The following is a 25,530-nucleotide window of genomic DNA, read 5'->3' as shown; positions in this document are numbered from 1 at the left end:
GGAGGAAATAAATTCACACCCGTATTGTGAACCTGAGTTCTACTTCATTTTGCATAATTACGCCCTACAGTTTGCCTGCAGTTACAGCCATTGAAAATCCATGCCTGTGTTAATGGTATTATAATGAAGTAGTGTATGTGTGGCCCCAACTCAAATGGAATTGATTCTTTTCAGCTTTTGGCACTTACGGCTCAAAGACTCTCTGTTTCTAGTGGACTTTGTGTGCAGGTGTACTTGCATTGTGGTTATTTCATTTATTGTGATTGTTAGTCATCAGTGTTTTGTTTATGAAGACTTGAATATATTGACTTTTTTTGTTGTTGTTAATTTGCTTGGATACATGTGGTTGGCTAATCAATATCACATGGTTCTACTGCCTTGAGGGGGAGTGTGAAAGGTTGAGTTCGACAAAAGTTGTTTAGGAGTACCAAACGTGACAAAAAAAAAACGTCATATGTCGGTGTGATCCCAGGACGCAGACTAGGCAGGCGGTGTGCAAGCAGAAGGTCCCTTTATTACCGTAATTTCCATACTGTAGAGCACATGTGCATATAAGCCGCACCCACTAAATTTTAAGAAAATATTTTCCCCCATATATTAGTCGCAGATATATACATTATACAATTAGTTATTTACAAAGAAAGGTTCTGTAAATGTTTATTTACATACCGTAATTGTTTCCAAACGGTGTCTGCAACACGGCAGAAAAACGGCTGATCAAACAAAACAGAAGTCATCGTCATGGACCCACTTGCTGTGGAAGCTCACTCTCCAATCAGCTAAACAGACTCAATAACTCCACGGTGACGCCTGGTTGAATTTACTGAGGAATTCGTGAAATTGGAACAATACAAAAAGAATGCCATTGTAAATTAATTATACTAACAGACACTTGTAAACGTGTTAGCTAATGCTAACGATGCTCGCTTGATTACATTGCAATAGCACGTACAAATATGCATGAAAACTCTCCGACAGACATCACACATGGGACGGTTTAGTAAGTATGAATTGTTTTAGTTATACTGTAAAACTTACAAACATTGCTCGGAGTGATGAATGAAGAGTCCATACTAGTAGAAACGCGATGGGCGGCTAGAAGGTGGAACGGCACTTCTACTTCCGGTTGAAAGCACTAAATGGAAGGACACTGCAGCAACTGCAGTGAGCAAACTCAACCAAAAGATGGCGCCAGTATAGTTGCTTGTTTTTTTTTTTTTATAAAACTATTTGCATTATGGTCGTCAGTAAAGAAAAATCCATAAGTCGCACCGCTTTAAAAAAAAGCTGCAGGGTTCAAAATGTAGAAAAGAAGTAGCGGTTTCAATTCCAAAATTTACTGTAGTTACCAAGCAGAGTATCAAAAATAACGTGCAGTCAACCATGGGTGAAATTGCAAACTACACAACTGAGGTGTACAATCATGAACACACCAGCACTGTCTGAGAAGCGGCATGGCAAATATACCCCTCTAATCACTGATTGTCCACAGGTGAGTCTCCTCACCAATCAGAGACAGGTGCGTTAATCAGGCTGTGACGTGGCAGAGGAAGTGTAAAAATCAGACTGAAACAGAAACAAATCAAATCAAATCAACTTTATTTATAAAGTTGATTTGATTAAGAACAACAATATTGTTATCATGTTATATGTAATAATGTTTGCATCACTTTCAAGAGAAAACACACTCATTAATAACATTTTAAAATTTCCGGTCTTCATGGCATATCACTAGGGGTGTCCCGATCCGGTATTGACATCCGATATCGGTCCGATATCAGCAAAAAAACAAGTAAGTAGCCAGTTAACATCTAAATTACCTCCAATAAACACACAAAATTGGCCTTTTTTTGTACTTTAGTCAAGACATTTACAAAAGGTAAACATGCTAGGCTACAGGCTACTAGGAGCTAGCAGATACACAACAGCTACATACACAATAGCACACAAGCTACCCCACACACATGCATCTTTAAAGGCCTACTGAAATGATTTTTTTTTTAATTTAAACGGGGATAGCAGATCCATTCTATGTGTCATACTTGATCATTTCGCGATATTGCCATATTTTTGCTGAAAGGATTTAGTATAGAACAACGACGATAAAGTTTGCAACTTTTGGTCTCTGATAAAAAAAAAGCCTTGCCCCTACCGAAAGTAGCGTGACGTAGTCAGTTGTTCGCCTCCTCATATTTTCCTATTGTTTTCAATGCAGCTAGAGCGATTCGGACCGAGAAAGCGACGATTACCCCATTAATTTGAGCGAGGATGAAAGATTTGTGGATGAGGAATGTTAGAATGACGGACTAGAATGCAGTGCAAGACATATCTTTTTTCGCTCTGACCGTGACTTAGGTACAAGCTGGCTCATTGGATTCCACACTCTCTCCTTTTTCTATTGTGGATCACGGATTTGTATTTTAAACCACCTCGGATACTATACCCTCTTGAAAATGAGAGTCGAGAACGCGAAATGGACATTCACAGTGACTTTTATATCCACGACAATACATCGGCGAAGCTCTTTAGCTACTGAGCTAACGTGATAGCATCGGGCTCGAATGCAGATAGAAACAAAATAAATAAATCCCTGACTGGAAGGATAGACAGAAGATCAACAATACTATTAAACCATGGACATGTAACTACACGGTTAATAATTCTCAGCCTGGCAAAGCTTAACAATGCTGTTGCTAACGACGCCATTGAAGCTAACTTAGCAACCGGACCTCACAGAGCTATGATAAAAACATTAGCGCTCCACTTACACCAGCCAGCCCTCATCTGCTCATCAACACCCGTGCTCACCTGCGTTCCAGCGATCGACGGCGCAACGAAGGACTTCACCCGATCATCCGTGCGGTTGGCGGCTAGCATCGGCTAGCGTCGGCTAGCGCGTCTGCTATCCAAGTAAGTCCTCCTGGTTGTGCTGCTACAGCCAGCCGCTAATACACCGATCCCCCCTACAACTTTCTTCTTTGCATTCTCCATTGTTCATTAAACAAATTGCAAAAGATTCACCAACGCAGATGTCCAGAATACTGTGGAATTATGAGATGAAAACAGACGCTGTTTTGTATTGTTTTCAATGGGGTACCGATACTTCTGTTTCACAGGCTACGTCACGCGCATACGTCATCATCCAAAGACGTTTTCAACCGGAAGTTTAGCGGGAAATTAAAAATTGCACTTTATAAGTTAACCCGGCCGTATTGGCATGTGTTGCAATGTTAAGATTTCATCATTGATATATAAACTATCAGACTGCGTGGTCGGTAGTAGTGGCTTTCAGTAGGCCTTTAATTCTCTTGTCTCAAAGTAGGCTTACAAAGCAATGAGCTACGTGCTGCCATCCACTGATACGGAAGAGTATTACACGATTACTCTGCTGATCTGTAGACAGCACAGACACTCAACAACAGCACATTATTTGCGGATTATAATTATTGGATGCAAAAAAATATTTTTTGGACCAATTTGGTGAAATTGCGCAATTTCCTACAGCACCAACCAATATCTCACGCCGCCATTATGATGTGCAGTGCTGTTTTTAAATGACCGTAAGTCTAGAACTATAGAAAGTTATTTCAATGGTTGAAATCTGCGCTTTTGGGTCTTATATGAGTTAATTACGGTAATCTACGTCACAGCAGCTCAGACAAGGAACAAACCAAAATAGACAGGGTTTGTTTTTAGAGCAGCCAGCCAGAAATGCATGTGTCAGAAACAGATGCGGAAGCAAATTTGTGCAGCAAAGTTCTGCATAAAAGTGATAGTATATCATTTTATGTCTCCTCCATGTGTATGGAGGAGCTGGTCTAAAAAGTAAAAGAGGAGCGACGTTCTTATGTTGTTAATATTCAGTGTTTTATTGTTTTTAGTTAATATTGTAAATCCCACTTTCTTTATTTTCATGTACATTTTGGGTGTCTCATTCAGTAAAAAACTGTAAATTTCCATTCCTTTTTTTTTTGAGGTAGTCTGTTTTTAGAATTTTAGAATCGGACATTGTGACTTTGGTATTAGTGTTCCTGAAAAAAAGGGACCCGAACACACATACTGTATAGCAGATTTTTTTACATATATATAATTTATACACACGTACACATTGGCCCCCCAGTCACATTTTTTCTCTTAATGTGGCCCCCGAGTCAAAATATGTGCCCAGCTCTGTTTGAGACTACGACTATTACACATCTACCGCAGGGTGATTGAGTTTTTTTTGCCAGACACGTTCTGTATGCCTGATCAAGCAAAACACTTTGTCAACGACGAGTTCGCCACTACGACAGGCCTTTTGTGAAGCGGCTGCCATCTGACTGAAATTGCCGTCCAGAAAGAGAAGCGCTCGCTCAATTAAACGCTCATTCAAGCGCGGAGAGCAGATTGTCGCCGCAAACTTGGGAGATTGAACTGAGGCGGCGAATCATACATTTAAATGACTCTGAATATGTGAACAGGTGCAGGACACGAGAAAAGGGCGACGTGAAGTCGACGGTTGGGGGAAACACACATCTGCAAAAGATCATTGAAGCAACCCTGCAATCACAATAAGAGCAACACACTTCCTTTCTAAAAGGATCCAGCCAATTGCGGATCTGCCTCTGCAAAATTACCCCGTGTCTCCATAGCAGGCGTCGGCAACCCAAAATGTTGAAAGAGCCATATAGGACCACAAATACAAAAAAGTAATCGGTCTGGAGCCGCAAAAAATTAAAAGACTCAAATAAGTGTTATAATGATGGCAATACATGATGTAAATGTCTATATTAGCTATATTAGCCTAGTATCAAAATTACTTTAAACGTCTTATATAAGTGTTATAATGAAGACAACACATGATGTAAGTGTCTATATTAGCTATTTTAGCCTACTATCAAAATGACTTTAAAAGTCTTATGTAAGTGTTATAATGAAGACAATACATGATGTAAGTGTCTATATTAGCTATATTAGCCTACAATCAAAATGACTTATAAAATCTTACATAAGTGTTATAATGAAGACAACACATAATGTAAGTGTCTATATTAGCCTACTATCAAAATGACTTATAGAATCTTATATAAGTGTTATAATGAAGACAACACATGATGTAAGTGTCTATATTAGCTATATCGGTGTTAGGAACTCGCATGGCTGCCGTTTTTGTGACCCCAAAATGCAAGAACCAGGGGAGTGACGAGCAGGTATGATGAGTTTTAATTACTCAAACAGAGAGGGAAGCAGTCTTGCATGTAATAGTTCCAACATAAAGTGTGATCTTCGAGCACTGAGGAGTGCTCGAATGAAAACATAAATAGACATATGCTGATTGGTAGCAGGTGTGGACCGGCTGCCAATCAACGGCAGGTGAGGAGAAAACAGTGCTCCACGGAACAAACAAGAAATTTAACAAACTAAGAGCACTGACGGGAAGTAAATACAAAAACAAGGAAAACCAACAGAAATGAACTGACCGATCGTCACAATTAGCCTACTATCAAATTGACTTAAAAAATATTATATAAGTGTTATAATAAAGACCACACATGATGTACGTGTCTATATTAGTTATATTAGCCTACTATCAAAATGACTTTAAAAGTCTTATATAAGTGTTGTAATGAAGACAACACATGATGTAAATGTCTATATTAGCTATATTAGCCTACTATCAAAATGACTTTAAAAATCTTATATAAGTGTTGTAATGAAGACAACACATGATGTAAATGTCTATATTAGCTATATTAGCCTACTATCAAAATGACTTTAAAAATCTTATATAAGTGTTATAATGAGGAAAACACATTATGTAAGTGTCTATACTAGCTATATTAGCCTACTATCAACATGATTATGTGTCGCAGGCTGATGCAAATCTTCGTTGACAGAAATGTTGAAATGTAATATTTATTTTACACATTTTTACAACATTGGAAAACATTAGTAAAACTTCTCACAGGATGAGATAACTCCTGGAAATGACTGTCTTAGAATGGCCAAAGGTGCGTGTCCACGTTAAAGGAAACGGCAGGTTGTCTTCTTTCTAATGGATTTATTACAATCTTTGCAAGCTGGGTAACGTTTGCTGCGGTCTGGAACAACATGGTGAGTTCAAGGGCCGCTCGCCAAATACTCTCATCAGTGAAGCATAAACACAAACATATTAAACAGTGGGCTTTCTAACAATTAGGAAGGTTTGTGTCAAGTTTGTCCTCCTACAGAAACCAAATAAAAAAATACACTTCAACCCCATCTTTTTTCCATTTTCATACATTTTTCAATAAGCTCCATGGAGCCACCAGGGCGCATGTGGCTCTAGAGCCGCAGGTTGCTGACCCCCGCTCCATTTCTCGCAACACAAAAGAAGGAGCTGACACGTATCGGATCCTGGCTCTATTTGTATTCCATCTCCGACTTGACTGCATGTCAGCTTTCATGAGATCGCTCAGGCGAAACATTAAAGGGCCTCATTCTTTATTAATCCTGACGATGACAATTCAGCGCTCCCAACGTACCAACTTTGCCACTTGCACTTTGCGAAAGCAGGCGACACGCCATTACCTTTTCAACATTACCTTTTCAACACGTGTGCATCCTGACTCTTGCCTTTGTCAGAGCAATATTGTTGGAATAAGCACTTTCCATGTGTGTATTGAGAATGTGACTTTAGTGAGTATCCACAGGACACATTATCTCATTATATTCGCGCCAGACTCTAAATCTTATCTGCTTTGCCTTATGTTCACACACAAATGGAATTCATCAAGGGTAAAAGCCAACGTTTTTCGATTGAGTTAAACAGCTGACTCACGGCATTTTTTTAGCCACTTTGCAATGGCCTTGGGCTAAGTTTTGCAGTTCAACATCCGCACTCACCCAGAGGAGAGGTAAGCAGGCGTGTCAGGTGTCGCTGTGCCAACGCACTGCGAGGCATACTTTGCAATGTCGAGTCGCGTGAGAAGATGTTTTCTGATATCATTTGCATTTTCGGCACAAGTGCGAAGCTGGAGTTGCAGATTAGCCGATATCATAAACAGATTTGGAGAACTCCACCCATCCTGTAGCTGGAGCCTATCCCAGCTGGCTTGAGGTCCCCCATGATGCACGTAGACAAACAACCATTCTCATGCATCCTCGCTCATCCATGCAGACTGGACACTGGCCCAGAGTTGGTTGGCTGCCGAGGGTGGAGTCGGCTCTCTTGGTTGCTTTGTTGGGTCTGCTCCTGTCACTGGCCATGCTCCCCCCACCCCAGCAGACGATGGCGTGGAACACCGCAGAGACCACCACAGAGTATATTTTTTGTTGTTGTTGTTGTTGTTTTACTTTTGTGGCTGTGTGTAGAAGTGGCTGGTTGCATCAACTCTGCTCTTTTAATGTCTTTAATGTCCTTTGAGTTCTTTGATGGTTCCCTCTTACACACATGTTTATGTGTGGTATGGCTTTTTTTTCCTTGGCCTCGGTCTGGACCCCCTCTCCAGAGGCCCAGGCTTAGACTGATTTTTTTTTTCTCACCCCACTTCCCAGCGTTGACCTGTTTCTCACCTTTTTTTTAAGGGGCGCCGGAAGTTGCCAGACCCATCAGCGATCCTGTTCTGTCTCTCTGTAATGTTTGTCTGATCTTGAATTGGATTGTGCTGAAAATCGTAATTTCCCCTCAGGGATTATTAAAGTATTTCTGATTCTGATATTGACAATTTAGATCAGGGGTGCCCACACTTTTTCCTGCAGGCGAGCTACTTTTCAATTGACCAAGTCGAGGGGATCTACCTCATTCATATATATAATTTATATTTATTTATTTATGAAAGAGACGTTTTTTTGTTAATAAGTTAAATGTGTTTAATGATAATACAAGCATGTTTAACACATATACTGTAGATTCCTTTCTTTCATGAAGACAAGAATATAAGTTGGTGTATTACCTGATTGTGATGACTTGCATTGATTGGAATCAGACAGCAGTGATGATAACGTCCACATTTTCAAATGGAGGAGGAAAAAAAGTTCTTTTTTCTGTCCAACACCACATGAAAGTGGTTGGTTCTTGGCATCTTATTTGTCCAGCTTCCATACTCATTTTGTATACACTTTACAAGAAATACATTGGCGTCAAAGTCCGTAGCTTGCTGGCTTATGTGGGCTGGCTTTCTGAGACTCTTATTTTGTTAGCACAGGCAGGATGGAGCAGGGCTTTTATTGTGAAGACAGATGTCACGGCGCATGCGCAATCCCGCATGTCGTCTGCCGGCACCTCCACTAGAAGCGCGCCGGGGACACGCCCCCGCTCGCATCGCGGCCACGTGCCTGTAAGGCTGCAGGCAATCTTCAATCAGCGCACCTGGATCTGATGAGGACAGGCAGCATAAAGACCAGCAGACCCGAAGATCCAGTGCCGGAACGTAGTTCACTCTCGCAGTAAGCATCCCGTCTCTGGCTTCCCTCCCGCTTACTTGCTCTCTATGTGCCTTCCCTGTACCCGTGTCTTATGTCCTTTGTGTTTCCAGTAGTGCTTCCCCTGTTTCCCTTGATCAAGCTGTGGGCCTCGACTTCCCTCTGGATTCCGGACAGACTCCCTCGATCCTCGACCCCAGCTTGGACACGGACCTCGTTGCTTCTCTCCAGCCCCCGACCGCTTGCCTGCCCACGGACTGCCTTCTCGCCTTGCCCCTTTGGTCTGACAAAGGATTCATCCAACACGCACATACAACAAACTTTGGTAACATTTAAATGGTTAATTCTACACATCGTCTTGCACCTTTCACTTAGAGTAGCATACACATCCCACCTATTCATCAGTGTCAATAAACCAATTGACCTGATTCCAGCCGTTGTGTTGCCTCCTTCCCCCGCCGTGCGTGACAACAGGAACTGTGCGGTGAGTCTTTAGAGTTTTGACTGCAGGTACGGCGCGACAGTCTGTTGAAATAAAAAGTGTTTCTCGCCTTCCTGTCGGTCATTTTTTCTTAACAATGATCTGGCAGCAGCCAGAGTCATCCCACAAGACCCTCGGGTGCCGTAAATGTCAATAAAGAGACGAAAGTGACGTCTTGGTAAAGATTGATGTTTGCTATTTTTTAGGTCTATTTTTTTAATGCCTGGCTGGCGATCGACTGACACACACTCCACCATCGACCGGTAGCTCGCGATCGACATAATGGGCACCCCTGTTCTAGAGCCTTAAGTTTTTGGACTGTAGGAGAAAATCGACGTGCCCGGAGAAAAAAACATGCAAACACAAGAAGAACATATATGAATGACAGTATGTATGCTTCATTTGATTTAAAATAACAGCTTCAATTCCACTGGCTTATAACAAATGAGGGTAGAGTAGATCAACCACTTCAGTGGTCTAAATTAATCAATCATCACCGAGTACCACCTCAGAAAACACTTGGCTCTCCAAGAACCACCACAATGGCCAACATACAGTAGCGTAGTAGGCCTAAGTATTCGTTAAACATGGTAGAGGTTTTATTTAACAAGTATTATTAATATTTTTGGTTATTGTAACATTACACACAGTTTGAACAGTAACACTGTGTTTGGATATAGGAAAATAAAACACTATTTTCATCAAGTAATTATTCTGTACTTTAATTCAAGTTATTCCACTAGATCAGGGGTGTCAAACTCATTTTAGCTCAGAGGCCGCTTGGAGGAAAAATCTGTGCACACATGGGCCGGACTATTAAAATCATGGCATTGAAACTAAAAAATAAAGACAACTTCAGATTGTTTTCTTTGTCTTACTTTGGCCAAAAATAGAACAAACACATTCTGAAAATATTACAATAAAAATATAGAAAAAGATACCGGCAGCGGTAACGTTTAGATCCAAAAGTAAATTAGTTACTAACTCAGTTACTTACACCAAAAAGTGACACAGGAAGAATCAGAAGGACGACAGCGCAGCTCTCCAAAAAAACACACTCAGATACTCTCTCTTTCTAGCAGATACTATATAAAAAAAATTACGTAAAATAACGCAATAACACATCATGTAGTAACGGTAACTGAGTTACTGAATATAAAAAATAACACGTTAGACTACTAGTTACCGCCAAAAAGAACTTTACTTTGTATCGCGTTAGTCCCAACACTGTTTATAACTGATACATTTGCATATGCATAAAAATGTGGTTTTTTTTAGTATTTTTTTATTTTTATGAATTAATCAGTATTGGTGCGTGCAAAACAGCAGCAGGTGGCTGTGGCCTGCGTGCCGGTTGTAATACTAATCAAATATCATCCCAGGGACCATAAATAACTCATATCTGGCCCTGCGAGTCTTGACTTTGACACATAGGCAGTAGAGTGTTAAATATCTTAAAATGTATTCCAACTTGACCACATCGTCAGTTGCTATGTAGAGCGGCACTTTCCATCATTTTCAGCAAACTGCATAGCAAAATGATTAACACGGCCTCTTCCTTTCATCGGAGATCCACCCAGGACTGGGGCCAAATGAATCCCTGCCCCAATGTAGAGACAAGAAGACATAATGGTGGATTTTGATGAAATCAGGCGCACATTCGACTGAGTGTGTATCAGCGGTTGTCTTATTCATGAATATTTATGCCAGGGTTGTCAAACATACGGCCCGAGGGCCGTATCAGGGCATCGAATAGGTTTTATCCGGCCCGGGGCATGAGTTTGCTAAGTATAAAAATGTACCTGAAATTTTTGAATGAAAGAAACAGCTGTTCTAAATGTGTCCACTGGATGTCGCAATAGCAATTCTTTGTATCTTTGTAGATGATGCTACATATGTACAAAATAAACCACATGATGTTAGTACATCAGTCCAGGAAAATGATCAAACTACATAAATAACATACTGTAATTTGATTTTGATATGATTTTTTTTATCTTGATAGATTGAAAATTAACACCAATGAGTTGAATAAAGTGGTAACACTTTAGTATGGTGAACATATTCTAAGTAACAAATAATTAATTTAGAGTTATTTGGTTAGGGTTAGGGTTTAGTAATACTGGTTGTATAATAAGGCCATGCAGAATAAGGCATTAATAAGTACTTAATATTGACTAATTAAGAGCCAATATGTTGCTAATTTGCATGTTAATAAGCAACTAATTAATGGTGAATATTTTCCCCATACTAAAGTGTTACCAATAAAGTATATACACTATTAACCGCAACAGGTAATTGTAAAAAAAACCAAAACAACAACATTATGATTTGTACAATCTCAGAATGTGCTTGTTCTATTTTTAAACAAAGAAAACAATCTGAAGTTGTCTTTATTTTTAAGTTATCGTGCCGTGATTTTACCAGTCCTGCCCATTTGGGAGTAGATTTTTCTCCATGTGGCCCCCGATCTAAAATGAGTTTGACACCCCTGATTGATGCCATCCTGCGTTGTTGAAACATCCCCTTTGATCAGTTTAGAACATGTTCTCTACTTTTGCAAAGAGACTCACTTTAAGAGACGCGAATAGAGGCAAAGTCTTTCAGTGCCGCACGCAAAGATCACGTGCAATTTTAAGGAACCCGCGGGGACTTTGTCACCCCAAACCATTTTGCGGGCGAAAAGTTGGAAATGTCCAGACGTGACGCGGACAGCATGGGGCACGAACTGGGAGTCCATTTATTCGCAGCAGCACCCGCTTGCGATCTCATTTTCGGTGTCAGAAGCTATCAGGGGCCAGCAGAGCACAACTGCAGCACAATTAAGCTGTCTGTGGTTTTTAATTAAAAACTAAGCATCATCCTTCTGAAACTTTGTTTGCCTTTCAGGCGGTGCAAGTCGTCATCGTCGTAATGCATACAGATGTGTCGTATGGAAAATGGTTCACGTTCCCTTCTCTAATTACACAGCGAGGGACAAGTACGCGGTGTTTCCGTTCCAAGCAGTTTGCCATCAAAACATTGGTACAATTAGGACAATAACTGTAATAGAAGAATGAATTATTCATCCCTGCGAAGGAGTTTCGCCTCCACCCAGTCAGCGCGATCAATACGGTGCTTGACGCCGTCACCCAGGCAAAGTCCATTACACGTTTTAATGCATCGGAGTAGCTCGCGAACAAAAAAGCAATTTAGGGCTGATAGCTCCCGGGAATGCGCACGAGAACTTAGGACAAAACAAATAAAGCAAAGGGCGATAAGTATTTACTGTACGCTGCAGTCGACTCTGCTGAACACTGAGATCATTAAAGTTATCATCACATGATAAAAGGATGATCTAACGGTCACATGTATACAAATACCTGTAGCTCTAACTCCCTATATATATATATATATATATATATATATATATATATATATATATATATATATATATATATATATATATATATATATATATATATATATATATATATATATATATATGTATATATATATATATATATAAAAACGATGTATATTTACAATGGTTGAGGTTACAATTCCAAGGGCGTTATGTGAGAAATCAAAGGTAAAAAAAAACATTTTGAAAGATATCCAGCACATGACTGCCAAGTTACTTTAGCCCAGGGGTGTCCACACTTTTTCAGCAGGCAAGCTATTTTTCAAATGACCAAGTCAAGGGGATCTACCTCATCTTCACACATATCTATATCGATATCTATATAGATATATCTATATATATATAGTCGGGGTTTCTGTGGTTTATCTGTTATACAGTGCTCAATAGCGGTAGAGCGGGATATACGATAGGTCAGAAAAAACACAGAGGCTATTTCATCCCTACAAGCCTGTTTCGCAGGTTTCCCCTTTCACACACAGGGGAAATATATATATATATATAAGTGCTCGCTTGCTGTGAGTGGTTAGCTATTGTATCCTCCTACGGTGTGTAGTGAAACATGTTTAACTATGATACTTGTAAGAAACGTACTTAATTTTTTCACCGTGAAGGCGAGGATTATTGATTTAGAAGTAGCTAAAACACTGCCGACTGCGAACGGACGTTCGCCGCTAACTAGCTAGCCATGTCTAAATGCACCTCTTCCTGAGGGCATTTCAGTGTTATAACTTCACCTTATCTTTATCAAAATGCGTCCGTTCTCCCTTTTCTGTCTACACACTGTGTCTGCTTGTAAGTACTCCCTGATTGTGCGCTGCCGAAAATGCTCCTCTGTTCGTAAAACCAGCAATGTCACGACGTGGTGACGCGCCAGTACTTTTCAAACAGAGTGTAGTACCATTTTTGATTCATTAGTACAGCGATACTATACCGGTAATGGTATACCGTACAATGCTAATATATATACACATATATTTATATATATATATATATATATTTATATATATATATATATATATATACACACACACACACACATATATATATATATATATATATATATATATATATATATATATATATATATATATATATATATATATATATATATATATATATATATATATATATATATATATATATATATATATATATATATATATTCCATCTAATATATACATACATACAGTAAATACTGTATATTTGTAAATGCATTGCTGTTTATTTAATTTGTGTATAATTTAAAGGGTGGTTATGGAAAAACTGTTCTGCATGTCAAAATATGAATACGTGTTGTCAGTTGTCGATCAAGAAATCAGTTAATTTTGATTTTACATACGACATAGGTCTGTGGTTTTCAAACTGTGGTGCATGTACCACAAGTGGTACGCCAAAGTACAGTGTTTTATTTGTCTTATATTCAAATGCAGTGTTACTGTTCAAACTGTTTGTAATGTTACAGTGGCCAACATTTTATTAAATATATGAAAGGTTGTCCGTCTATCTGTGTTGGCCCTTTAAGGACTTGTCCAGGGTGTACCCTGCCTTCCGCCGGACTGCATCTGGGATAGGCTCCAGCCCCGCCGTGACCCAGAGAGGGACAAGTGGTACAAAATGGATGGATGGATGTTGAATAAAACCCCTGCCTTGTTTTTAATGAATACTTGGGCTTACTATGCTGCTGTATTGTTAAGTTGGTGGTAGTAGCGGTGTGTGGAGAGCCAAGTGTTTTCTGAGGTGGAAAAAGTCTGGGAACCACTGATATGGGACATAACATTTGTTTTTTATAAATCCTACAGGTTGTAACTTTCAGAACATTTTAGATTGTGCCTAAAATTCCTTTTTTTTCTCTTTAACTTTTTACAATGTATTTCTGAAAAACGTTCAATTCAAAAGTGTGCTAATCGTTTTCTGTCTAAAGGACTAATTCCGCAGTCTCATGCATAATTTGTTCATTCAGTTCGTAGAATAAGATTTGTTCATTCTGCTCCTTCACAATGACGTTCTTTATTTTAATTTACAGCCCTTTTGGTGCCCCTTTGCTGCACTCCACAGCAAGCTGTGGCCATTCGGAGCACTTTTAGAAGGGGATCAAATGTAATTAATCGAAGCTGACGCCAAGTCCACAAGATGGCAAGGTGTCTGCAGGATCTTGGACTTTATTGGCCAGGACAAGAATGGACCTGGAGAGTAATTCAAAGTGAAAAATGGTTCCCTCAGGAACTAGATCCCCTTATTTCAGCCACAGTGAAAAATTCTGATTAGAAAATGGAGCAGTTTTTCTTCACGATTCTAATTCAAACTTGGCATTTAGGCGACACGCTGTACCTTATCTGTGCAATCCAATCGCTTGGAACCAGATTGATTTTGAAGGCAGAAAATAACAATGAGCATTTCTCTACCGTCTAGATGGAAGCACATTTTCTTTAGTTTAGAACATTTTTGTGTCTGAGCCATTATTGAGAGGCTTTCTGTGCATGATTAAATTATTTCAGGTTTGAGGCCATAGATAAGATAATTTCCAGGGACGAATGAGATAAAAGTAATTTGAATATTATTACGTCTAAAATGTACTAAGGCAAATAAAGAGTGTGAAGAAAATATAAAAACGATACGGTCAAATTGTTTAAAAATCTTTCCTTCGATCACTATTTTATAATATTATTATTAATATGTACTGTATGAGAGAGACCAGTGTGTTGACTTTCAACTTTAGCACAGTTATATATATATATATATATATATATATATATATATATATATATATATATATATATATATATATATATATATATATATATATATATATATATATATATATATATATATATATATATAGTATAGTCTTAACTTTAAAGAAATAAACTCTATACATTGCTAATGTGGTAAATGACTATTCTAGCTGCAAATGTCTGGTTTTTGGTGCAATATCTACATAGGTGTATAGAGGCCCATTTCCAGCAACTATCACTCCAGTGTTCTAAAGGTACAATGTGTTTGCTCATTGGCTCAGAAGGCTAATTGATGATTAGAAAACCCTTGTGCAATCATGTTCACACATCTGAAAACAGTTTAGCTCGTTGCAGAAGCTACAAAACTGACCTTCCTTTGAGCAGATTGAGTTTCTGGAGCATCACATTTGTGGGGTCAATTAAACGCTCAAAATGGCCAGAAAAAGAGAACTTTCATCTGAAACTCGACAGTCTATTCTTGTTCTTAGAAATGAAGGCTATTCCACAAAATTGTTTGGGTGACCCCAAACTTTTGAACGGTAGTGTATGTATGTATATGTATATATACACTACCGTTCAAAAGTTTATATATATATATATATATATATATATATATATATATATATATATATATATATATATATATATATATATATATATATATATATATATATATATATATACCAGGTCGCTCTTGAAAAATAAATTTTAATCTCAATGAGGTTTTTTTATACCTGGTTAAATAAAGGACATTGATTGATATTGGATTATAATTTTGTCTAATGTTGTAACCCTAACCCTTTATTCAATTTGAACCGCTTGTCTTGAGTCTATCCTGAAGGTCTGCTATGTGAACCACTACCAACCATATAAAACACCCGAACAGTTTTTTCCATGGACTATTTCCAATACAGATCTTTTTTTTTTGAAACATTATTTTTGCAATCATGGCAAAAGAGGACATTATGCCAGACTTTGTCTTCTTGTGACACCACATAAGATGCATGCCTTCAAATGGGCCTGAAGGTGAGTCATCCAGACAGCTGAGAGAACATGGAAATAGCTTTATTCTATTCAAACATTTGCTTTCAAAACGGAGCCATGTCTCTACTTCAAAGAGCCATTAAGCTGTGAAGTAACACAGTGGTGGACGTGAAACACGGCGTGTCCTGCAGTGTTCCATTTGAACAGCAGGTATGTCTTACAGCGGCACTTGTAATAGATGCACACGCCTTTTCCCCTCTCTTCTAATCATAATGCCTGCGCCAATTTTCACGGCAGGCCACCATCAAGGTGGGAACCGCTGGAAATAAAGTGCCGGGTTGGTGGAATTAGATTTACCACTCAGGCAGAGGGAGGCAAACACATTATTTTTATTACTGAATGATACGACCATTATACGAACAGTATATGCTTGTTTAAATGTATTTTTTATTTTTTTTCTTCCAAGATGGCGCCGCTGTAGTGGCTGCTGGTGGCAGGAGCTCTGTGCTCTTGTGTCATCCCTTTGTGTTCCTGATGTTTCCCTCTTGTTTTCATGTTTTTTTGTTTTTTTTGCCTTTTGGTTCGGGACCCTTTGGAACTGTGTGACAAGGGGTGGCACTTTCGTGACTTCTGCTGTGCTTTTTTGTGGACTTCTGGGTCTGCCTCCCGGGAGCCTTTTGGCCATGGAGACCATCTGCTGGGTCTCTGCCACACCAGAGTCCGTTTGGAGGAACTGGAGGAGATGTGGATGAAGAGACAGGGCTGCGGAGCTAGCGCTGAGCGCCGGGACGGACAAGCTTCACAGTGTCTTGGCTGAAGGAGCAGTTGCCGGACACCTCAGTCTCCTTGGACGCATCCACGCTCCTCCATGCGGACTGGACACTGGCCGAGAGTTGGTGGGCAACCGAGAATGGAGTCGACTCTTTTGGTTGCTCTGTTGGATCTGCTCCAGTCACTGGCCATGCTCCTCCCACCCCAGCAGACCATGGCGTGGAACACCGCAGAGGCCACCACAGTGTAAATGTATTTATTTATTTAGCTGTATGTAGAAATGTCTGGTTGTACCAGCTATGCTCTTTAATGTCCTTTGTGTTATTTGATGTTTGATGTTTCCCTCTTACCTGGGGATGGCGTGGCGCGGTTGGGAGAGTGGCCGTGCCAGCAACCTGAGGGTTCCTGGTTCGATCCCCACCTACTACCAACCTCGTCACGTCCGTTGGGTCCTTGAGCAAGACACTTCACCCTTGCACCTGATGGGTCGTGGTTAGGGCCTTGCATGGCAGCTCCCGCCATCAGTGTGTGAATGTGTGTGTGAATGGGTGAATGTGGAAATAGTGGCAAAGCGCTTTGAGTACCTTGAAGGCAGAAAAGCGCTATACAAGTAAAACCCATTTACACACATGTTTATGTGTGCTATGGCTATGAGTTTTTTTTCTTCATTGGCCTCAGTCTGGACCCCCTCTCCTGGGGCCCAGGCTTTGACTGAATATTTTTATTTCTCCTCCCCCCCCAGCTTTTACCTGTTTCTCACCTTTTTTGTAAGGGGCGTCAGAAGTTGGCAGACCCGTCAGCGATCCTGTTCTGTCTTCCTGTAATGTTTGTCTGATCTTGAATGGGATTGTGCTGAACATCTTAATTTCCCCTCTGGGATTAATGAAGTATTTCTGATTCTGATTATTTTCAGGAATAGCACTGTGGTTTGGACTTTGGGGGGAGTAATGGACTATCTTTTTAACGTGACATTGTCGGTTTTCGCTGCTATGCTCATGGGGAACTTGGTCTCTGTCTTCTTCCATCAGCTTCAATGTGACAAACACTAACAAACACTGTCTCACACATGAAGATAATATTTTCCCCTTTGATTCCTGACACTGCAACTGTTAGACGGCGTCAAACGTCTTCATTCCTGCTAAACACACGGAGGAGGAAGATGAAGGTGCAGCTCGCAGGGAGACTTTTGTGTTTTCCGTTCGGTCCGGTGAGACCCACCTCTTGAGTGACATCGCCAAGTTGCCTTTTGCTCCGTTGTCGTAGAGCAAAACACGCTTAAAAAGAAAAGTGGCACGCCGCGTCAACGCTGTCTGTCCCGTCGCCTCATTTGCAACATGCCCGAGGAAACACCTCTCCCTTGTCACCTGTCGGAGTCTTTGTGAGAGGCGATACGTCTGGTTCATGTGGAGTTCATCTTCCTATTGAGTTCATGTTAGCCTGTTTTGTCTCTCCATTAATAATGCATCCAATCCTCCACACCCGTGGGTGACAGTTACTGTAATCGCCATCTCACCCTGAACTGCTTTAAACCGCAGATGGTGCAAGTACAGGAGCGTGGATGTCAACTTGTCATTGACCGCCATTTTCATTTTGGCTTAACAGTCGGCCCTTGTTTATCACGGCTGATTAGTTTCAGTCCTGACAAGGGATGCATATCGTTTCAATTTTATCGATACCATACGGTAGTCTTTTATCAACACCTGCCTTTTACGTCTTAAACAAGTCAACTATGTTTGCAGTGCAAGGTGTGATGCAGTGTTAATGTCATCATCTTGTAAAGACCACACGGATCCATCACTATTTCTATTCATTACAATTAGACAGTTGGAAATAATATTCATGAGTGGAATTCAATATATACTGATATATACACACATATACAGTATATATATATATATATATATATATATATATATATATATATATATATATATATATATATATATATATATATATATATATATATATATATATATATATATATACAAACCCCGTTTCCATATGAGTTGGGAAATCGTGTTAGATGTAAATATAAACGGAATACAATGATTTGCAAATTCTTTTCAACCCATATTCAATTGAATGCACTACAAAGACAAGATATTTGATGTTCAAACTCATAAACTTTATTTATTTTTTTTGCAAATAATAATTAACTTAGAATTTCACGGCTGCAACACGTGCCAAAGTAGTTGGGAAAGGGCATGTTCACCACTGTGTTACATGGCCTTTCCTTTTAACAACACTCAGTAAACGTTTGGGAACTGAGGAGACACATTTTTAAGCTTCTCAGGTGGAATTCTTTCCCATTGTTGCTTGATGTACAGCTTAAGTTGTTCAACAGTCCAGGGGTCTCCGTTGTGGTATTTTGGCTTCATAACGCGCCACACATTTTCAATGGGAGACAGGTCTAGACTACAGGCAGGCCAGTCTAGTACCCGCACTCTTTTACTATGAAGCCACGTTGATGTAACACGTGGCTTGGCATTGTCTTTCTGAAATAAGCAGGGGCGTCCATGGTAACGTTGCTTGGATGGCAACATATGTTTCTCCAAAACCTGTATGTACCTTTCAGCACTAATGGCGCCTTCACAGATGTGTAAGTTACCCATGTCTTGGGCACTAATACACCCCCATACCATCACAGATGCTGGTGTAGTGGATTGTCCGAAGCTTAAGCAGGCAACAAAAGTAGTTTAGTACAACAAATTTATTTACCCATTATCAGAAGTGCAGGTTGAATTGAGTTGGTCGTGCAGACAAACCACAAGTTACTCCGGAGCCAACAAGACACACACAAGCCAAAATCACTCACGAGTTCCGGTCTTCTGCCATTTTTTATATGTCTGTTGTGCGTCATCGTTCCTTATCGAGTGCGTCAATGTCTTGTTTTGCTTTTCCTATCTGTTCCATAACAACTCGAATCCTTTAGACAGTCAACACATTCTATAGACAGGTTGGCACGACTTAATATTCACTTTTGTCCCACAACTGGTCCATTCAATGGCACAAAAATACAAGAGTATTGAAAATGAGCAGACATTCTTAAAAGCCAAGAAATATAGGTCAAAAGGTCAGAAATTCTACTACACTGGCTTTTCAACTTTGCGCCTATAACAATCCGGATGGTTCTTTTCCTCTTTGGTCCGGAGGACACGACGTCCACAGTTTCCAAAAACAATTTTAAATGTGGACTCGTCAGACCACAGAACACTTTTCTACTTTGTATCAGTCCATCTCAGATGAGCCCAGGCCCAGCGAAGCCGACAGCGTTTCTGGGTGTTGTTGATAAACGGTTTTCGCCTTGCATAGGAGAGTTTTAACTTGCACTTACAGATGTAGCGACCAACTGTAGTTACTGACAGTGGGTTTCTGAAGTGTTCCTGAGCCCATGTGGTGATATCCTTTACACACTGATTTCGCTTGTTGATGCAGTACAGCCTGAGGGATCGAAGGTCACAGGCTTAGCTGCTTACATGCAGTGATTTCTCCAGATTCTCTGAACCCTTTGATGACATTACGGACCGTAGATGGTGAAATCCCTAAATTCCTTGCAATAGCTGGTTGAGAAAGGTTTTTCTTAAACTGTTCAAAAATTTGCTCATGCATTTGTTGACAAAGTGGTGACCCTCGCCCCATCCTTGTTTGTGAATGACTGAGCATTTCATGGAATCTACTTTTATACCCAATCATGGCACCCACCTGTTCCCAATTTGCCTGTTCACCTGTGGGATGTTCCAAATAAGTGTTTGATGACCATTCCTCAACTTTATCAGTATTTATTTCCACCTTTCCCAACTTCTTTGTCACGTGTTGCTGGCATCAAATTCTAAAGTTAATGATTATTTGCAAAAAAGAAAAGGTTCAACAGTTTGAACATCAAATATGTTGTCTTTGTAGCATGTTCAACTGAATATGGGTTGAAAATGATTTGCAAATGATTGTATTCCGTTTATATTTACATCTAACACAATTTCCCAACTCATATGGAAACGGGATTTGTAAATATATATATATATATATATATATATATATATATATATATATATATATATATATATATATATATATATATATATATATATATATATATATATATATATATATATATATATATATATATTTATTTATATATCTATCTGTCTATCTATCTATCTATTGTTGTGCTCGTAGCGTGAAAAATAGACAACTTGACGTGTAGTTGACACACAAAAACGTGTGCGTCGTTTATTAATCAAAGCACAAGCAAGAATGAACGCTTTCATCACAAAAACTCAAATATCGCGGGAACAACAAACCCCCACCTTTGTGAGAATCTACTGACGGCCACTTAAAGGGGCCGCGCCGAATTACTCGCTCTTAACTGCACACAAAGAACAACATTGTCATGTACACAATAGAACAGTACGGTGAATGATGATGACAAAGTCAAATAACAGGTGTGGTGAATTATGTCCTTAAATCAACCGCTACACACGTCCCCCCCAAAATTCGCCATCACAAAGGAAAACAAACTGTCAATGGACAGGGGCACGGACGGGCCGACCAGACCGGGTGCACCGGACTGGTACAAACGCCGGGGAGTACAGTAGGGGGGACTGGAAGGGTACCTGTACTGTCTAAGGTCCCGGGGGCCTGCGTAGAAGGATGCATTACATTATCATGGGGCCTAGGTAGAGCGGGCGGACGACCCCGGCGCGGGGGTACGGCCGTGGTAACCAGCTGACTAAGATCCAAGTGGGCCGCTTTCAGCCGGTCCACCGTGATCTTTTCAGACCGACCCCCGATGTCCAACAGAAAAGGCTTATCTCCGCTCTCTAGGACGCGAAATGGCCCATCGTAAGGAGGCTGCAGGGGACCGCGGTGTGCGTCGTGGCGGACAAAAACAAACGCTGCTCCCCTCAAGGAAGCGGGAACATGAGACGGCGTAAGGCCGCGTTGAGAAGTGGGGATGGGGGCAAAACTCTTGGCAGCATCGAGGAGAGCAGCTCGCTGCTTACTGGCGGACCAAGGTGCCGTCGTGCAAGGAATAAAGTCACCTGGCACCCGCAGGGGCTGGCCATACACCAACTCTGCCGAGGAAGATTGCAATTCTTCCTTGGGGGCAGTCCGAAGCCCCAGCATCACCCAAGGGAGCTTGTCTACCCAAGCGCTGTCCTTCAGGGACGCCCAAAGCGCTGCCTTCATGGACCTGTGAAATCGCTCACACATACCATTGGCCTGCGGGTGATACGCCGTCGTGTGGTGGAGTTTCACTCCCAAGCTCTCGGCCACAGCAGCCCAGAGCTCAGAAGTGAACTGAGATCCCCGGTCGGATGATATGTCCGATGGGGTACTGAAACGGGCAACCCACGTACCAATGAACGCGTGCGCCACCTCCGCGGAGGTGGCGGACGTCAGAGGTACTGCCTCCGGCCAGCGGGTGGTCCTGTCGACTATCGTGAGGAGGTATGTGCAGCCGCGTGAGGATGGGAGAGGTCCGACCAGGTCCACATTGACATGGTCAAAACGGCGCTCCGGAACCGTAAACGGTGCCAGTGGGGCCCGCGTGTGGCAGTGCACTTTTGAGCGCTGGCATGCCACACATGTGGAAGCCCAGTCCCTAACGTCTTTCTTCAGGCCACGACAGACAAATTTTGCAGCAACCAGCCGCTGGGAAGGTTTCCTCCCAGGGTGGGAAAGGCCGTGGATGGAGTCGAACACGCGCCGCCTCCAAATGGCGGGCACAAGGGGCCGTGGCCGACCGGTAGCGACGTCACAAAGGAGCGTAACCCCTGTGTCCTCAAATGGGACCTCAGACAACCGTAACCCTGTGGCTGCAGCCTTCAGAGCTTGGATGTCCGGGTCGTCGGCCTGGTCAACTGCCATTTGTGCAAAATCGAGCCCCACATGGACAGCGCTCGCGACGGCTCGGGAAAGGCAATCAGCAACGACATTGCACTTACCAGCAAGGTGCTGGATGTCCGTCGTGAACTCTGAGACGTAGGAGAAGTGCCTCTGTTGCCGAGCCGACCACGGTTCAGCCGTCTTGGCCATCGCGAAAGTGAGGGGTTTGTGGTCCACAAAAGCTGTGAAAGGCCGGCCTTCAAGCAACGAACGGAAATGGCGTATGGCCAGATAGAGGCCAAGGAGCTCACGGTCAAATGTGCTATATTTCCGCTCGCAGGGGCGCAACTGCCTGCTAAAGAAAGCCAAAGGTTGCCAAGTGCCACCCGCCCACTGCTCATGCACTGCACCTACAGCATAATCTGACGCGTCCGTGATGATTGCAATAGGAGCATCGGGTAATGGGTGTGCCAGCAGGGTAGCGTTAGCGAGAGCAGACTTGACCCCCAAAAAAGCACTGTGCCGCGCGTCAGACCAGTCTACCATGTGCTTGGGAGCAGCTCCTTTAAGAGCATCGTACAGCGGCCGCATAAGGTCAGCTGCCCGGGGAATGAAACGATGGTAAAAATTTACCATGCCAAGGAACTCCTGAAGAGCCTTAACCGTAGGTGGGCGGGGGATATTTGCGACGGCAGCCACCTTCGCTGGGAGGGGAACTGCCCCGCACTCCGTGACACGATGTCCGAGGAAGTCAATAACAGACAACCCGAACTGGCACTTAGCTGGGTTGACAATGAGCCCGTGTTGGCTAAGGCGCTGAAAAAGGGACCTGAGGTGGGTCACATGCTCGGCCTGAGAGGTGCTCGCGACCAGGATATCGTCCAAATAGACAAACAGAAACGGCAAATCACGTAAAACAGAGTCCATCAACCGCTGGAAAGTCTGTGCGGCACTCTTAAGGCCAAAAGGCATACGTACAAATTCAAAGAGTCCAAATGGGGTGATGACCGCTGTCTTCGGGATATTAGAGGGGTGGACCGGCACCTGATGATAGCCCCGGACGAGATCTACCTTAGAAAACACAGTTTTGGCGGAAAAATCTTGTATGTGGGGGACCGGATAACGGTCCGGGGTAGTCGCGTCGTTGAGTCTGCGGTAATCACCGCATGGCCGCTAACCACCTCCGGGCTTCTCCACCATGTGGAGGGGCGACGCCCACGGGCTGTCTGAGCGGCGAATGATCCCGAGGCGTTCCGTGGTCTCGAATTCAGCTCTAGCGATGGAGAGCTTAGCAGGGTCCAGGCGCCGGGCTCGTGCGTGCACAGGGGGGCCCGTGGTGGCAATGTGGTGTTCCACACCATGCTTGGCGGTAGATGACGAGAACGTGGGCTGCGCCAGGGTGGGGAACTCAGTGAGGAGGCGCAGAAAAACGTCTGCGGTGGGTAGCATGCTGGAAAGCCTGATGGAGTTCGTCGCGCTGAGACTGCACTTGTACGAGCAGAACGTAATCGCATCCACCAAACGCCTGTTTTTTACATCCACAAGGAGGCCGAAAGCACAGAGAAAATCTGCACCGATGAGCGGCACCGTCACTTTAGCAGTCACAAAGTTCCAACTGAAACGCTGTCCACCAAAACACAGTTCCACGTACCGTATTCCATAAGCGCGGATAGGGCTGCCATTGGCCGCTTCCATGGGGGGGGGCCATGTGACTCAGACAGCATGTCCAACCTTGATGCTGGCAGGACGCTCCTCTGCGCGCCGGTGTCACACAGGAACCGTCGTCCAGAGAGGGAGTCCTGGATGAAGAGCAGCCTGCCAGTACTGCCAACGCTCATGGCCACTGCTGAGCGCCGGCGTTTCCCGGCGGCGGTCCACGAAAACTGCACGGGGGACGGCACCGCCTAGCTTTGGTCCCAAACTTTGCGTGGAAAAAACATAGTCCAGAATCCGGTTGCCGCCTGGGGGCCGCAGCAGCAGCAGCAGCAGCGAGAGTGGAAGAATCTGGAATGCAGCCACATATGCCGGTTGGGAAGCTAAAAAAAAACTTATCAGCTTCAGCAGCTAGTTCGCGGCAGTCCAAAATGGTGGTGTTGGCTAAAGCAGCCCGCACCTGAGTAGGCAGGAGTCTCAGGAAATACTGCACGAAGAAGAATCCAGGTCTGTGCTCACCTAAGAGTCCTAGCATATTGTTCATTAGTTCAGAGGGCTTGCAATCGCCAAGCCCCTGCAACGAAAAAAGGCAGTTAGCTCGCTCCGCGTCGGAAAGATGAAATGTCTGTAAGAGGTGAGCCTTCAACGTGCTGTACTTGTTCCTCTCCAGTGGGTGCGTAATGGCGTTAACCACTTTGGTCGCCGTCGCGCTGCCGAGGGAGGACACGACATAATAAAACTTAGTGTCGTCCTCGGTGATACCACACAGGGCAAACTGTGCCTCCGCCTGGGCAAACCATGCGGTCGCGGAAGTTTCCCAGAACTCGTGCAGCTTTAGAGAAACCGCATTCGCCGTCATGGTCGATAAGAATCACTGAATCTGTTCAGTGAAGCGTCGGGGTCACCAGTGTTGTGCTCGTAGCGTGAAAGATAGACAACTTGACGTGTAGTTGACACACAAAAACGTGTGCGTCGTTTATTAATCAAAGCACAAGCAAGAATGAACGCTTTCATCACAAACACTCAAATATCGCGGGAACAACAAACCCCCACCTTTGTGAGAATCTACTGACGGCCACTTAAAGGGGCCGCGCCGAATTACTCGCTCTTAACTGCACACAAAGAACAACATTGTCATGTACACAATAGAACAGTACGGTGAATGATGATGACAAAGTCAAATAACAGGTGTGGTGAATTATGTCCTTAAATCAACCGCTACACTATCTATCTATATCTATATATATATATGTATATATATATATATACATACACACACACACACATACACACACACA

The 25,530-nt window shown here is 42.3% G+C and overlaps 1 long non-coding RNA gene across 1 annotated transcript in view; it reads right to left on the bottom strand.

Moving 5' to 3' along the window:
* The window catches only part of LOC133651589 (uncharacterized), a 30,147-nt gene extending 22,834 nt beyond the window's left edge, over positions 1-7,313 (bottom strand). Inside the window, exon 1 of the long non-coding RNA XR_009826449.1 lies at positions 6,865-7,313. This is a non-coding gene — a long non-coding RNA (uncharacterized LOC133651589). The remainder of the gene's footprint in view (positions 1-6,864) is intronic.
* Between the last annotated feature and the right edge of the window lie 18,217 nt (positions 7,314-25,530).

This window comes from Entelurus aequoreus, linkage group LG06, assembly GCF_033978785.1.
Source record: "Entelurus aequoreus isolate RoL-2023_Sb linkage group LG06, RoL_Eaeq_v1.1, whole genome shotgun sequence".
Classification (NCBI taxonomy): Eukaryota; Metazoa; Chordata; class Actinopteri; order Syngnathiformes; family Syngnathidae; genus Entelurus; species Entelurus aequoreus.
This window is presented reverse-complemented; position numbering and strand designations above follow the sequence as displayed.